General features: G+C 42.9%; 1 protein-coding gene across 1 annotated transcript in view; it reads left to right on the top strand.

The window, feature by feature from the left end:
• LOC138491165 (acetylcholine receptor subunit delta-like) overlaps positions 1–15392 on the top strand; it is a 233938-nt gene that overhangs the window by 199455 nt on the left and 19091 nt on the right. The gene's annotated exons all lie outside the window — the stretch shown is intronic.

Raw genomic sequence — 15392 nt, 5'->3', positions numbered from 1 at the left:
TCAAACACAGATCTTCAGTGCAGATCACATGCCTCCACGTCCCTCAGTGATCTCGGGATACTCCAGAAATACACTACATCAAACACAGATCTCCAGTGCAGATCACATGCCTCCACGTCCCGCAGTTATCTCGAGATACTCCAGAAATACACTGCATCAAACACAGATCTTCAGTGCAGATGACCTCCACATAAGCAGTGATCTCATCATACTCCAGGAATACACTGCATCAAACACAGATCTTCAGTGCATATCAAATGCCTCCACATCCCGCAGTGATCTCTGGATACTCCAGGAATACACTGCCTCAAACACAGATCTTCAGTACAGATCACATGCCTCCACATCCCTCAGTGATCTCTAGGCACTCCAGGAATACACTGCATCAAACACAGATCTTCAGTGCAGATCACCTCCACATAAGCAGTGATCTCATCATACTCCAGGAATATACTGCATCAAACACAGATCTTCAGTGCAGATCACCTCCACATAAGCAGTGATCTCATCATACTCCAGGAATATACTGCATCAAACACAGATCTTCAGTGCAGATCGCATGCCTCCACATCCCGCAGTGATCTCGGGATACTCCAGGAATACACTGCCTCAAACACAGGTCTTCAGTGCAGATCACATGCCTCCACATCCTGCAGTGATCTCGGGATACTCCAGGAATACACTGCCTCAAACACAGGTCTTCAGAGCAGATCCCATGCCTCCACATCCCGCAGTGATCTCGGGATACTCCAGGAATACACTGCATCAAACACAGGTCTTCAGTGCAGATCACATGCCTCCACATCCCGCAGTGATCTCGGGATACTCCAGGAATACACCTCATCAAACACAGATCTTCAGTGCAGATCACATGCCTCCACGTCCCGCAGTGATCTCGGGATACTCCAGGAATACACTGCATCAAACACAGATCTTCAGTGCAGTTCACATACCTCCACATCCCACAGTGATCTCGGGATACTCCAGGAATACACTGCATCAAACACAGATCTCCAGTGCAGATCACATGCCTCCACATCCCGTTGTTATCTCGAGATACTCCAGGAATACATTGCATCAAACACAGATCTTCAGTGCAGATCACCTCCACATAAGCAGTGATCTCATCATACTCCAGGAATACACTGCATCAAACACAGATCTTCAGTGCAGATCAAATGCCTCCACATCCCGCAGTGATCTCTGGATACTCCAGGAATACACTGCATCAAACACAGATCTCCAGTGCAGATCACATGCCTCCACATCCTGTTGTTATCTCGAGATACTCCAGGAATACACTGCATCAAACACAGATCTTCAGTGCAGATCACCTCCACATAAGCAGTGATCTCATCATACTCCAGGAATACACTGCATCAAACACAGATCTTCAGTGCAGATCAAATGCCTCCACATCCCGCAGTGATCTCTGGATACTCCAGGAATACACTGCATCAAACACAGATCTTCAGTGCAGATCAAATGCCTCCACATCCCGCAGTGATCTCTGGATACTCCAGGAATACACTGCCTCAAACACAGATCTTCAGTGCAGATCACATGCCTCCACATCCCTCAGTGATCTCTAGATACTCCAGGAATACACTGCATCAAACACAGATCTTCAGTGCACATCAAATTCCTCCACATCCCGCAGTGATCTCGGGATACTCCAGGAATACACTGCCTCAAACACAGGTCTTCAGTGCAGATCACATGCCTCCATGTCCCGCAGTGATCTCGGGATACTCCAGGAATACACTGTATCAAACACAGGTTGTTATCAAAACCTACCTCAGAACCTTTTCAGTCTTACCCTTGGCCTGAACATTCTTTTTTACCGTGACTACTCATTGACTCAGCAGTAGGATAGCTCTACTTGGAATGTTAAAGGCTAAAAGTACACACCATTCTCCTCGCACCCCAGGGTCATTCTCATTGTCCCCAACAATTCTGAGATCTGAAGCCTCACTCAGTGTTCACTTTGCTCTTAGCAAAACCAAAAACACCCATAACTTCATCTTAAAATTCTCCCTCCACCTGTTGGCTATCACAGAAATATGGTTTTCCGATATAGCGAGTGGCACTTCACTCGATCAGCATATGGCGATAAAAAGGATACAGCCGGAATATTGATCAGTGAAGCCTTCCACCAAACCTACATTTCTGTGCCTAGCTGAAGTTATACCATTCGCTTACACACTTGAGCTACTTGCAGCGGGATACACGTGGCAGGGCAACGCCCTGAGCTGAATTGCATTTTAGATTTTAATAATTGAACTTTTAATGTTGTATCACTTTTGCATTTTTATTATAATATTCTGTTCTGTGAATATTGTGCTGCTCCTATGAACTGTAATGACACTGAGTTGTACTAGATATGTCTGCGAACAAAATTACAACAGGCTCTGACATTGAGAAAGTTAAGGTTAAGAAACTAAAAAACTCAGACAAAATTAATTGAAATGTGGCTGGTGACCTCAAACAAAAAAAGAACTCTGGCAGAGTAAACTCTTAATTTAAAAAAAAACGGAAAGATTGGCATTGTGTACTGTGTTATCCCCTTGCATAGCTTCCAAATTAATTATTTCAGAATTAGAAGTTTCTAGGCAACTGTATGCAACCTTGCATGACAATCTTTGTAATAGAATCCCAGTTGATGAAGTGGGGCTTCATCCAAAACCTGGTACTGGAACCATCCAGGATTGGCCTTCAACTGATATAGGCTGTTGCGGGTCTAACATTTGAATGCATTCTGCTATCTTTTATCTTGGCTAATCTGATTGAGTTACCATTTGATCCTGGTTTAATTAGAAAACAAATCTTAGAATTTTGGGAAAAGCCTTAGTCAACATCATCATCAATAATTTATTGAGCCATGTCATAAGGCTTTACAAAACGTATGTAAGTCAATACGATTCACGATCAACACAATTCTGCTAGTTAATTTACAAAACAACAATCACAATACTTTGCAGAAAATAAACTATCAAATCAATCCATGAAATACATGTAGGTTGAATAATGCTATACGACAATATAATAATAAAAGCGTCACACTTTAAAATAGTCATCATGTAACATGAACAATAAGCTATAGCCATAACAGCTGGTAATGGTAAAATGAAATAACAATGCATTTTGACCAGGCTAACCAAACTCTATACAGGAACTTGGCTACTCCAACATTGCAATTATTGCCCGTTGATATGCCTCAGGAGAATAGCTCATGGGCAACGCGCTCGTCTTGGAACCAAGATGATGCAGAGCAACACAAGTTCGATCCCCGGGTCTGCGTTTAGACAATTGGGCGTTAAGCGCATTATACATAACCAATGACAATGCAGTTAGTGAGTCTTGCAGAGTGCTCTCCAGGCATAGGTTTTAAATTGATTGTATCTGGTAGTATTTTGGGCAAAAAAAGAAAAAATGCCCTGTTGATTCTCTGTCCAAAGAGCGTGCAGGGTAGAAATCAGAGCCTCGTAAATTCCTGGAATAATGGCTATATACTAAGGGAAGGGTACCTATGCGTACTCTCAAATAGCAAGTACGCATGTACGCGGGTGCTGTGTTGTCAAGGGAACCTTCAAAACCAAAATTCATTTTACAGCGCAAATATGAATTGCTAAGGTCTAAACAAAAAGAAAAAGCGTAGACATGGCGGAAAAACCTTGCTGCCAAACCCAAAATTTGGAAGTCATGACAACCACATTCTAAATCAAGGGACAAAATCAGAGGGCAAAGGCTGAAAGATCCCTGGGGGGAGAAACTATTTGGCATTAAAGCACCTGAAGGTGGAGGGAGTGGTTGAGCCATTAATCGCAAAGTTCCAGCAAACAAGTGGATCCTTAAAGCCTCAGGTTCTGGCTGGTTCTTTGGCACTTAACGGTTAAGATAAACTGGCGACTCAGTCAGCTGGAGTTAGCACAAGTAATATGTATTCTGTGACTTCCCAGGGACAAAGCCTAGTCAATCCTGTCTTACTTCATTTGGATTTCTGTTTTTTAATTTAATTGTAATGTGCTTAGCTCCATTGAGCTTTCACATAAAAAAACATATTTACAAGATCAAAACAATTGTAAGCTTAAATGGATACATTTCACAAAATGAATTTCCATCAAGACCACTAATAAAATAAAATAAAGTTATTAGCAAATATTAAAACAGATATTTTCCTTTAAATTTTAAGCATTCTCAGAAGTCGAGCAACATTTGTCCAAATGCAGTAAAGTGCAATGTGCCACTATACCAGGCCCGGGTTTGGGTAATAATACCAAAAATCTTCGCCCTTTAATAGTCTCTTACAAAAGATTCCAGGTTACATATACACCCTGCCCAACTGCTTACATTCAGTCATCACATGCTTTGTGGACTCAGGGACATGTTTGAACATACAGATCCTACATAACCTATTTTCCAGTGGGAGCCCAGCGTTGTATCTGTCACAGTCAAGACAGGAAGTTGGTTAATACGTAACCTTAAAATTAGGATTTTGACTGCTGGGTCGGTGCATTGAATTAGATAGCGCTGAGGGGACTTGAATTGATGGAACACCCATGGCACAGCCTGATAGGACTTTAATTTCTCTAAATGGGAATAGTTAAGATTCCAATCCCACACCCTAGTTTTTTCACCAAAACTGAATCTAGAACTCATCGCCTCCACCAGCATCATATTTATATTCAATATGTTTGAAGAACCTTCTATTTAAAACCTCATCGCTGGTGGCCTTCACTCTGGTCTTCACCTCCAAATGTCCGCCCGATGGCTTAAGAGTGGGCATTTAGGAGAATTGATCGCTTTCAAATACTACTCCCCTCTCCTTCTCAAAGACAGAGCCCTAAGTGATGTCGAGCTCTAGTCTTTAAGAATTCCATCGGGACTGCCTGACTTATGATCCCTTGCCATACATTGTCCAATATTGGAAATAGGAATGCTGTAAAACCCCTTGAAAAATGTGCCACACCGCAGTAATCCTCAGGGTAAAAGTCCCAATATCGATTCCTTAATCCTCCCACCTCTGTGGGTTGCAAAACTGCTGATGGTGCCCGCTGCATTTAACCTTGCTCCAGGCAACGCCATTCTATCCTGCAATGGCACTAACGAAGGCAACTGATCCTAAATTATTTCGGTTCTGCACTTTTTAAATACCACATGTAGTAAAGGTGTGGGGTGAATAAAAGCATGCTTACGGAAAGAAGCACCATTTGGGTGGGCTTCAATAAAAAAGCAACTTGTGGGTAAGCTGTATCGCTCCATTTTAGAAATGCAGTGATTGTGGACGATCTTCTAGGATTTCGGCAAAAAGAGCACTCTATGAAATCCAGGGTGCAACTGACTATTTTACCACCCACATCCACAGGTCCATTAAGCTCTGTAGCCCCCTCGAAAAGGAGTATATTGGAGGTTCTGTCCTAAAAAGCCTATTAACTTTCGCGAAGGGTTGATGCCCATCAGAGGTCTATCCAGAGCTTGGTTCATGTTGTACCACTAAAGCAGCAGCCATGTAAGAGATCCGTTCATAGGGTTTTCCCGGCTCCAATCGATTTTGGCCACTACATACTCTTGAGGAAGTTCATCGGCTCTGTGCTTGCCCTGACTTTTTGCTGCGCGTTTTGGCCTAAAACGCCAGACAAACTCCCTAATTACCTTGCTGAATTACATTGGTCTTTTAGGAGTAAAGCCTACATAAGAGATATAACAAGATGATAAGATTAGATTATAATTGTTCTTTTATAACGGGCTTAATACCAGAGATTGGTTTCTAAGCGTGGGATCAGGATTCAAACGCGTGTTGCGCTGCGTTGTCTTGCTTCCAAGACAAACACGTTGCCCCTGAGGTATCCTCCCTCATGAGACTGTGATTCTTTATCAACATATCTCCATTAGTGTACATTTTAGTATTGATGTTGGGGATGAAAATGACATTTCAAAGGGGTGGTACCCTGAGAGGACAGGTTAACCGCCTCTGGTACAACTATTAAGTTGGAAGATAGCTGGCGTTGTGGCAAGACGGATAGACAGTGGCTAGGCAGGCTTGATTAGGAGCTTCAATAAAATCCTATTAAGTGTCTGAGCTTCAGTTGGCTCTACATGTCTTTACCTCCTACTAGATCCCCTCCACGCCCAACGTAAAGACGGTTGCCTGGGCAGATTGCTCATGTGGGTGGCTGTGCTGTGACAACCTGTGAATCAGATTCTAACAGCGTTCACATCTCAATAGCTGAAATGGAAGTCCTATATGCGTTATGAATTTTTATAATCCATATTTTGGTCATGGAGTGAGTAACCACACTGCTAATTTAAAGGAGCCCATTGGAGAGTTATATGAGTAGGTCAGCCTGCGTCATACAGTGGCAAGGGATTTTGACATGTGATTTGGGAAGGGACTTGATGATGAGGATAGCTTAGGTGAGAACGATAGCACATTTTTTCTGCCTTCAATCCAAATAAAGGATCCTAGGACAGATATTAAGCAAATGTTTCATATCTTTTTTCGGACCTCAGGCTGAGAACATTAATTGAGAACTGTCTTTCTGCTGTCCAAAACTGGATGTGATCCCACTTTCTTCACCCCAACCCTTCTAAAACTAAGGTTCTGTTCTTACAACTATTCCTCCTACTCTTTCTCCTCTGTCTCTCTATTTTCCTTGGTCTTCTCTACCGTTTTCTTCTTCTGTGCGCAACTTGTTCATAATATTTGATCTTTCTCTTTCCTTTTCACTTCACTTCTCCTCCTTTGCTCATTCTTGTGGCTATGCATTCTTCAATATCTGTCGTGAATGCCCCATCTTTCTTTTCACGCTACTAAACTTCTTCTCTTCTCTCTTGTCTTTTCCAGAATTGACTACTGTTCATCTCTTCTGCTTGCTCTTCCTGCCTCCCATCTTCTCCCTCTTTGTTATATCTATAATTCCTCGATTCGTCTTCTTTTTTCCTTATCTTCTCGTTCTTCGATTCCATCTTCCCTACTCTCCATTTTGCTGCTTACATTTGAATCGCATCTTCTTTATCAGCCGTGGAGGATACTTTGTATGTCGTGCTGTTTTGCCCAATCTTTAAGGGCATCAGAGCAAGAACATTGGCTCAAGTTTTTAAAGACAGACAACTCGCACAATGCCAAAGGGCCTTGTTATATCTTCTCTGGCCAGAAAACCTGTTTGTGAGCTGGTCGTCATTATCTTTTTTGAGACAAGCTACAGCTAGGAGGATCAGTGTGTTATGCCTCACCGGTAGTTTTGGTCTAGCTCATAACAACAAATAAGGTAGATACCTGTGATTGTGCGCAAATCAAGGTAACAGGTCGGAGATGCAAAAGGTTTTAGTAAACTTATGTAGTTGTCTCTCCGTATCCATTCTCTCATTGAAAATAGATGTATTTTTAACCTTGTTGTATTGGCATGTACATACAGAGTTTGTAAATTAATATCTTCTGAATTTTATATTGTTTTGGTGATTTGTATTATTCTTAATGTTTGTGTGCATATTCATGCATGTTTTTTATTCTTTTTTGGCAATTTGTTCAAATTAAGTGGTTTGATTGATTTATCATTTTCTTTCAATTGCTTTTAAATGTGCCATGGTTTGGTTCCGTCATTATTCTTCGCTAGTCTCATTCTATGTTCCGTCTCGCTCTCTTAGATCATAGAATCTATTCCTTCTTACTGTCCCTAAACACCCCTGGGCCTCTTCTTGTTTCTGTTCCTTTGCTCTATGAGCTCCTAAACATTGGAACTCTCTTCCTCTTTCTTTGCATTCTGCTATGTAGAGTAGCAGCCGAATGTCTCTGCAGAAAGTCTCGCCCCCCTCCCACCTGTATGTTGGAGGCCTGAGATCGTTCCATGCTTGACACCAGCAGTTGTGACCATTCCACAGAGAATATTCGAAAGAAGATACCCTCTGAGCAAAACCCCATCAGATGTACTCCTGAAGAGATGACAATCTGAGGGGGGAACTCCCAGAACGAATATGAAAACGAGCAAGAAAAGGAGCTAGTAAGGTCACAAGAAGCGAGTATGACGCACAGAGAAGACAGGCTGAAGAAGATGCATGACCCTTATAGAAAATGATGACGAAGTAAAGAATCGAGTAAACTATTTTATGCGTTGAGAAGATTGCACGTGTGAAGAGCACTGCAAAAAATGCAAGCCTGTACAGATGCAGCAATTCAAATAGACTAAGTGATAATTGGAGTTGGCTATATGTGGTAAATAGACTGCAGGCAGAGCCTCCATTATATAGAAGCTGGACATCGGTGTCATCATTTTAGTAAGCTCAGACCCATGGAGAAAGAATGCTGAGGACTGCGTTGCAGTAAGAATTAGCTGAGATCACGGACTTGAATGGTGAAGCTGTCTGGCCTGTTATCAAAGTTGAAGCAAGCCAAGGCCGATTCACATGAAAAGCGGAATCATCCCTTTTTAAGGTGTGAAGAAAGAACACCATGCGTGCCAAGTTTTATTCATTTAAGATATTTAATTGCTGTAAAATGGTCCAAATTGTGGTCTCCTGTCAGTGAGCCAAGGATGGAAATAGAGTGAGCATGGAGTACTAGAATAACGATAGTGTGCGCTCATACTCCCTTAAATTCCCAGAGACAAGAATATGCTGCAAGGCTAAGTTCAAAGACAATCTTCATGGCAGAAGATATGGGTGATGAGAGATGTTGGGCTAATTGACTCGGGAGGTAAAGTCGAGTCCACCTCCTGGAACCTGGGATCAAGCTTTTGTGCTGCTAAGTGAATCGAATGTTCCAGACATGGCACGAGTGTGCCAACCAATTGTAGAAGGCCATATAACGAAGGGCCTTATAGTTTGAGAGCCAATGATATACCATGTACTTAATAAAGTTGAGGATGACTTGCACTAGAGGTAGGCACAAGATGTCTGCCGACAGTAGAGACCCAATCACAACCCAACCCCTTATATAAAGTATACCTAGATGTTCCCCTTGAGCTTATCACAATCCCTCGTAGGTTTCCTAGTATGACGTCATTTATGACAAATTTTTACTATATAGCTGTGATTTTTTACATGAAATGTAGGAGAGCTCGAGCAAACGTCTGTTGATGCCCGTTGTAACTCCCTGTTTTAGACAATTGATGTTAAAACAGTAAACTTTGCCATCTTCCTGAGTCGGTTTGATCATTTGGTGTCAGAGTTATTCTGCATCCCACCCTTTGCATGCTTGTAGCCAAAAGGGCTCTAAAGCTCAGCAGCATCTCTTTGTATCTTTTAATCAAATCTGAAAGCTTGTCTTGTATCTTCCGTTTCCTCCTAATTCTTCTGCCTTTTGTATCTTCTGCTCCTACTCATTTTTATATTATCATGTGATTGTACCAATTCTTTTCTAAACACTCTGTTCACCGTTTTCAGAGAAAAACGATGCATACATTTATTCAAATGAAATGACATGGGTATAGACCTCCCAGGCAAAGCAACGTTTGATAATGAATGACAAAGTAGCAAAGTAGATCATGCTGTCGTTTACATAGTTCTCTGGGTCATGATTTTAGACCGTGTTTTTTTTCTGGAGGCCTTGTCCTTGCATTCATTTATTGGCTGGAAAGTGACCATTATCGATTACAACTTGCTTTATTTTAGCTTTGAAGAACTGTACACTTGCCACCACCCTCCAGCTTGGTAATGGTGACCTATTGTAGAAGGAATCTGAAATGATCCCACATCAAACAACAATGAGCAATTACTCCATGATGTAAAAACCAACAGATGTCCACAACTTTGTGGAACCCTCCCATCCCTTGCACACCCTGTGTGTGTTTAAAAACTACAGAAAATATTTTTTATATAAAAATGTAATAAAAATATAAAGTAATAATCTGTCAATTTAACTGTTCAATTAATCAAAATTCTTCCACAGACAATATATTTCATTCATATATTCAATTTCCAATTGTCATAACCTTGTATGCACAATTATTAATTCTGAAAAAGGTTTTTTTTAGATCCAACAAAAGCAATTTCTTTTAAACAATCATGGTCGAACCAAAAACTTAGTTTTTTGACACAAATTTGCTTGAAGGGTTTCGGGGGTCTAATCCCTTCATCAGGAGCTTTTTTAGTTCGATCTTGCCCTTTGTCTCTTGCTTATTCCTACAAAGAATTATACAAAATATATAATCAATTATTCTGTACTCAGGTATTTTGAACCCATATCTGTCTGTCATGCTTATAAGTATGTAATCACCTGGATGTAACTTCCAATTCTAGTATCTTCAATGATTCACATCTGGTTTGCAGTTCACCCTCATCTCTCATGAAAAAGAAGTGTAACTGCTGTAAAAGTTAAAACCATATGTGTGTATGTATGAAGTGCATAGGTTTTATTGCCTGAGATTAGATTTAATTTCTCTCATTAAGCAAATTGCAGACTATTCATTCTGTAGCTACAGAATAGTGATTCTGCCCCTGAATAGTGATTTTGTGACTCCATAAACGTAATTCTTTGACTCCTGATTAGTCATCCTGTGACTCCCTAATAGTAATTCTGTGACTCGAGAATAGTAATTCTGTGACCCTGTATAGTAATTCTGAGACTCCTGAATAGTAATTCTGAGACTCCAGAATGGTAATTATGTGACCGCTAAGACTTGTGGCCAAACTTGCCAAGCGTTGGCTATGTGAAAGAGAAATGTAGACGGAGCAAAAGAGGCTAATTACGGAGGGATGGTGCCAGATGCCTGTCGTTCCGTTTGCAGTGACAGCCCGGCACTTTTTGTGTGAAATGTTCTAGTGGTCTATGTGATGAATCTTGCAGAGTCATCACTGAACCACAGCCTAAGATCTCCTCCCATGTGGCCAGGGGAAGGCAGACGCTACTTGATCCTAACCCTGAGGGGTGGTATCATGTGGGAGGATCACATGGGAGGAGATGACTATCAGTGGAAGTGGGGACTCCTTTGGGAGAGACGCAGTATTCATCTTCTTGTGAGGATGAAAGTCCAATAATTCCCAAATAGTTAATGGCATGCTGTCATTGTACAAGTCCCTCCAATGAAACTACTCAAAGAACATGCTATGAAAAATCATCCAAAAAGAATAAGGATTGTGCATTGGGAGTTCTGGAATTAAATGTGCCATCCTTTAATTGGATGATTCTGTTTTAGGTGGCGATTCTGGCCCCAATGTTAAATCCCAAACCTTTTACATAGCCCCTAACCATGACAACCCTCAGTTCACAAAACAATTCTGGGTGCTTTACAAATCTCAAAATAAATAAATAAATGTCAAAGTGCCAAAACCACTTCAGTATCCATAATGCCTGTGGTACTGGGATGAGGAAGAGGGACTCAGAGTTACTAAGGATCTGAGGTACCATTGAAAAGAATGTGCAGTCTAGTTGCTGTCGAGCAAGGCACCTGAGAGGAATTTTAACCTGAGAATGAGCATCAGGTGAGGAGAGGTGTGGAAGGAGTAGTAGGGGTAGAAGTAGTCTGGAGTGCTGGAATTGCTGCAGAAATAAGAGCGCCAGCTGAAGCCGACGTGAGGAGAGAAGGCGTTGAACATTGCAGAGTGCGCACAGTAGGAAGCAGTGTCATCGACGGCAACGGGAGGAGAAGCCCAGCCATATGGGAAACGTGTTCCCAACCGACGTGGGCTGCAGCAGTAAGCAAGAGGATGTAGAGATCCAATGGATCTTGCAAAGCTCCGGAGAAGAGGCGGGCGGACATTTGAAGTTACACGAAAGCCGGCAACGGAGCGGACCGGGTGAAGGAATTCTGTTGCAGAAGCAGAAAGTGAAGCTGAAATGCCAAAACAGACAGGTGAGTTGGCCTAAAGTTAATGGTGACCCTGGGGTGCTCCAAGCAGGACATTTGGCAGAAGTTAATATTTTTAATTACCAAACTAATAAAGTGAACAGACGACAAAGGCACAATTCCACTTCTATGGGATACCAATTTGGGTAAACATGTAACCCGCATTGCCAACAGCCAAGAGGCTGTGACGAAATGGGAGAAAAGTGAAAAGGGCGCAATTTCCCTTCTTTGGGACACCAACTAGTGGAACCTGTAACCTGCATTGCCAACAGCCAAAAGGCTGTAAAGGAGCATTTGAGAGGCAACCTGGGAGTAATTCTCCTTTCTTGAGTTTCCAGTTTGGGGAAACCTGTAACCCACATTGCCAAGAGTCAAGAGACTACAAAGAGAGGCAGTCATTGTTCAGTCCTCCTCACATGGGATACTGGTGGGGAGAATCTTGGAACAAATATTGCTATTGAAACCATTTGTAGTTGTACACATGTCCTTCCTGGCAGGTGACTAAACCGGGAAAGGGATCAATAATAGTTAGTCCTGGCAGGCGAGTATGCCAGGAAAGAAGGAGATGTTTTGAAGAAGTGAGGTTGTGGCAAAAATGTGTGCTGGAAAGTATTTGTTAAATGTATCATCGTTCTGACAAACTCTTATATTATCAAACGTGGTTGCTGGACTATGCTGACATAAGTATTCCATTTCAAGATTAAGTGTGATATGCTAATAATTGCTTCGCATCTTGAGGAAAACAATTGCCTTGGTTTGTGAACTTATGTTTTATGAGAGACATTTGCCGTACCAAAGAAGGAAATTGTGGAGAACAACACTTGCGTTGAGTTTTGAACAAGTGTTTATGAAAGAGACTTTTACCTTGCCAAGTGGAAGGTTGCATTGGAAAGAACAGATATTTTGGCCCTCATTACGACCCTGGCGGAAATCGAAAAACGATGGCGGAAATGCAATACCGCCATCGAATACCGCCCGTTGCGATTATGACCCGTCACCGTAAAGTACGATGCCATTAGCGACACCGTAGTGAACGCCAACGCTAACTGCACCAAGTACGCGCACGCGCGCACTGCGAAACCGTAATTACCACCATGGCGCAACGGTACGGGAATTCTGACCCTAGCGGACATGTACCTAACGCCATCAAGAATGGCGGAAAGTACCATTCCGCCATGGTGATAAGTACGGCATCGCAAACCAACCGTAAAAGGCCTTACTGAGTGCCTGTACACCACTCCCTGGCCACATTGCACAACTCCTCGTAGGTGCAATGAAGTCAAACAATGCAACCAGTGAAATGTACAAGTCACCCATGCATGCCAACGAACAAATGAATGTAGGGGCTCCAAGTGCCTTGTGAGTGGCCATCCATATTAGCCATGGCACCATTGCCGTACTGATGCAGCACAGGCATGTGAAGCTCCAAGTACAGCAACATGAACTGAAAACTGAGACAAACAAAAACAGGCCCCCCATCGCTTGACACCAGTGCAAGGCAACATACAAAGCAGTATCCTGAGTGAGACTGCACCAGCCCTGTACTCCTGCCAGTAAACAAACCAACCAGCAGCATAAGCATGTACCACACAAGTTGGCAGAGTGACTGAGCAGCCAGGCACATCTCAAGAGGGGCCAATGGGAGCAGCAGGGCACAGATGGCACGAATACAGAAGCCATTCCAATGGACATGACCTCAGTCTCCCTCCAAGAAACGCACGCAAACACAGGCACCTGTGACCAGCCATATTCTGAAAATCACATCATTCCACCAATCCACCTGGCTGACCGGCATCTGTTACACAAAAGCCAATCCCCCTCCCATGAGCATGACATCATTAAAACAGTCATAATGGCAGCCCCTATCCCTGACCTTACTGGCCTTCGTAGGCAAACGCGCCCAGTACAGTACCACGCAACTATGCTCAGAAGGCCGAACCCAAAGCAGATCTCCTCACAATACATCGCTCCACAAATAGGAATATGCTACATTACTTGCAAAGAATAACGCTACAAGGTCAATATCATAATCAAAATTTAATGCACAACAAAATCACCCGGGCCATACAGCTATTAGGTCATGAACTCCAAATCATATCTCATAATTGTGGGCTGCATCCGCAATAAATGACCAGCTTCTTCTTGTGTGACGCCCTGTTCCTCCATGGTACGCAGGGGCTACATCCACGTTCAAAAAGGCAACATGGAAGCGCCTAGAACCGCAGGGCCGTCCCATTAGGTAGGCACTAGTCCAGCTGAAAGCTCGAAATGTTGCTCCTAGCCACTAGTACTGCGTAAGGGCATGTGGGCCATTGGCGATCGTCCCATAAGATCGTAATGGTGCTCCACTGATTAACACGAAGCAGCAGGTGTCGGGAGTAAAAGCCATCTGCAGGAGTGGCATACAGATGGCAGCGGCAAAAGGGGAGGAGATACCTGTCACCCAAATGAAACGAAAAAGAATAGTATGGGCATCTGAACTCCATTTGAATTACTCACTTCAAAGATCACACTAAATCCACAGCCATATGCATGCTAGCCCACTCAAAAGGATTATTCGCACCCAATAATCACTTGCGAATCATAACCATATAAATCGAGGTGAAAACACTATTACAAACGAGTGTTTGTGTGCATGCGTCTGTTAAAACAGAATCCATTAGATGGGATTAGTAACGTGCATAGACACAAGTGTTTGAAGGCGCGTCGAGACAGGGAGGGTTCAACAAGGGCAGATAGACGATGGCCCCACTATGGCAGCCCTGCATCACATAGCGCAGAGGAAGTTGATAGATTCCAAAAAGCCATGTACATGGCAGACTCTCTATTAAATCATCTGTCCATGCATCCATACATCATTCCCTCATCCCGGTATAAAAACGCCTGATTATTTACTCACATAACATTAGAAATTTCCATTGAATCTGTGCTTAATGCAGTCTGCTAAATCCACTGTGCTCCAGGCCGGAATTCTAGTGTTGTGAAGTAACATGTATTTGGGAACGTCCTGCCTTATCCTCCACTACGCTATTGCGCATCCCATACTATTCATATCAATCATTGCATTCACGGCATGGCCCCTGTCCCAAGGACATTAAACAATAGAACTTTCTATCTGCAGTCAGACCTGTGGGCGTCTCCTCGCCGCTAGCTGGAAACCGAAAGCGCTGTCCTTCGAATTCCTCATTTGCAACATCACGTCGAAAAGGCATCTGTGACCGCTTGAAATCACAAATCCATCCATTTAGTGCGGCAGTGTGTGAAAATGGCAACTGGCTACACTCACAAATGGGACGCCCCGCCCGTCGGTGAACCGCGGTACAGCGCTGCATGAGGGTCTACCGTTAATCGAGTACTACATTCCACGGACCCTTCACAAGTATGTTCCCGACTGCAAAGATAGTATGTGAAACAATGGGAGCATAGCAGAATTAACATATGAAGCAAAATCTCACTGCCATCGGGATGAAATACATGATTGTAATAGCAAGATGCCATGCGTCGATTTTCAGCGTTGTGTGCGGGACGTGCTCGCCCAAAGGGGATTGCAGCTTGCACAGGTGGAATGAATCACCACAGGTGGAGGCTATACAGCTTGGAAACACATAAATT

This window comes from Ambystoma mexicanum, chromosome 10 (assembly GCF_040938575.1).
Source record: "Ambystoma mexicanum isolate Mex_15411 chromosome 10, UKY_AmexF1_1, whole genome shotgun sequence".
Taxonomy (NCBI): Eukaryota; Metazoa; Chordata; class Amphibia; order Caudata; family Ambystomatidae; genus Ambystoma; species Ambystoma mexicanum.
This window is presented reverse-complemented; position numbering and strand designations above follow the sequence as displayed.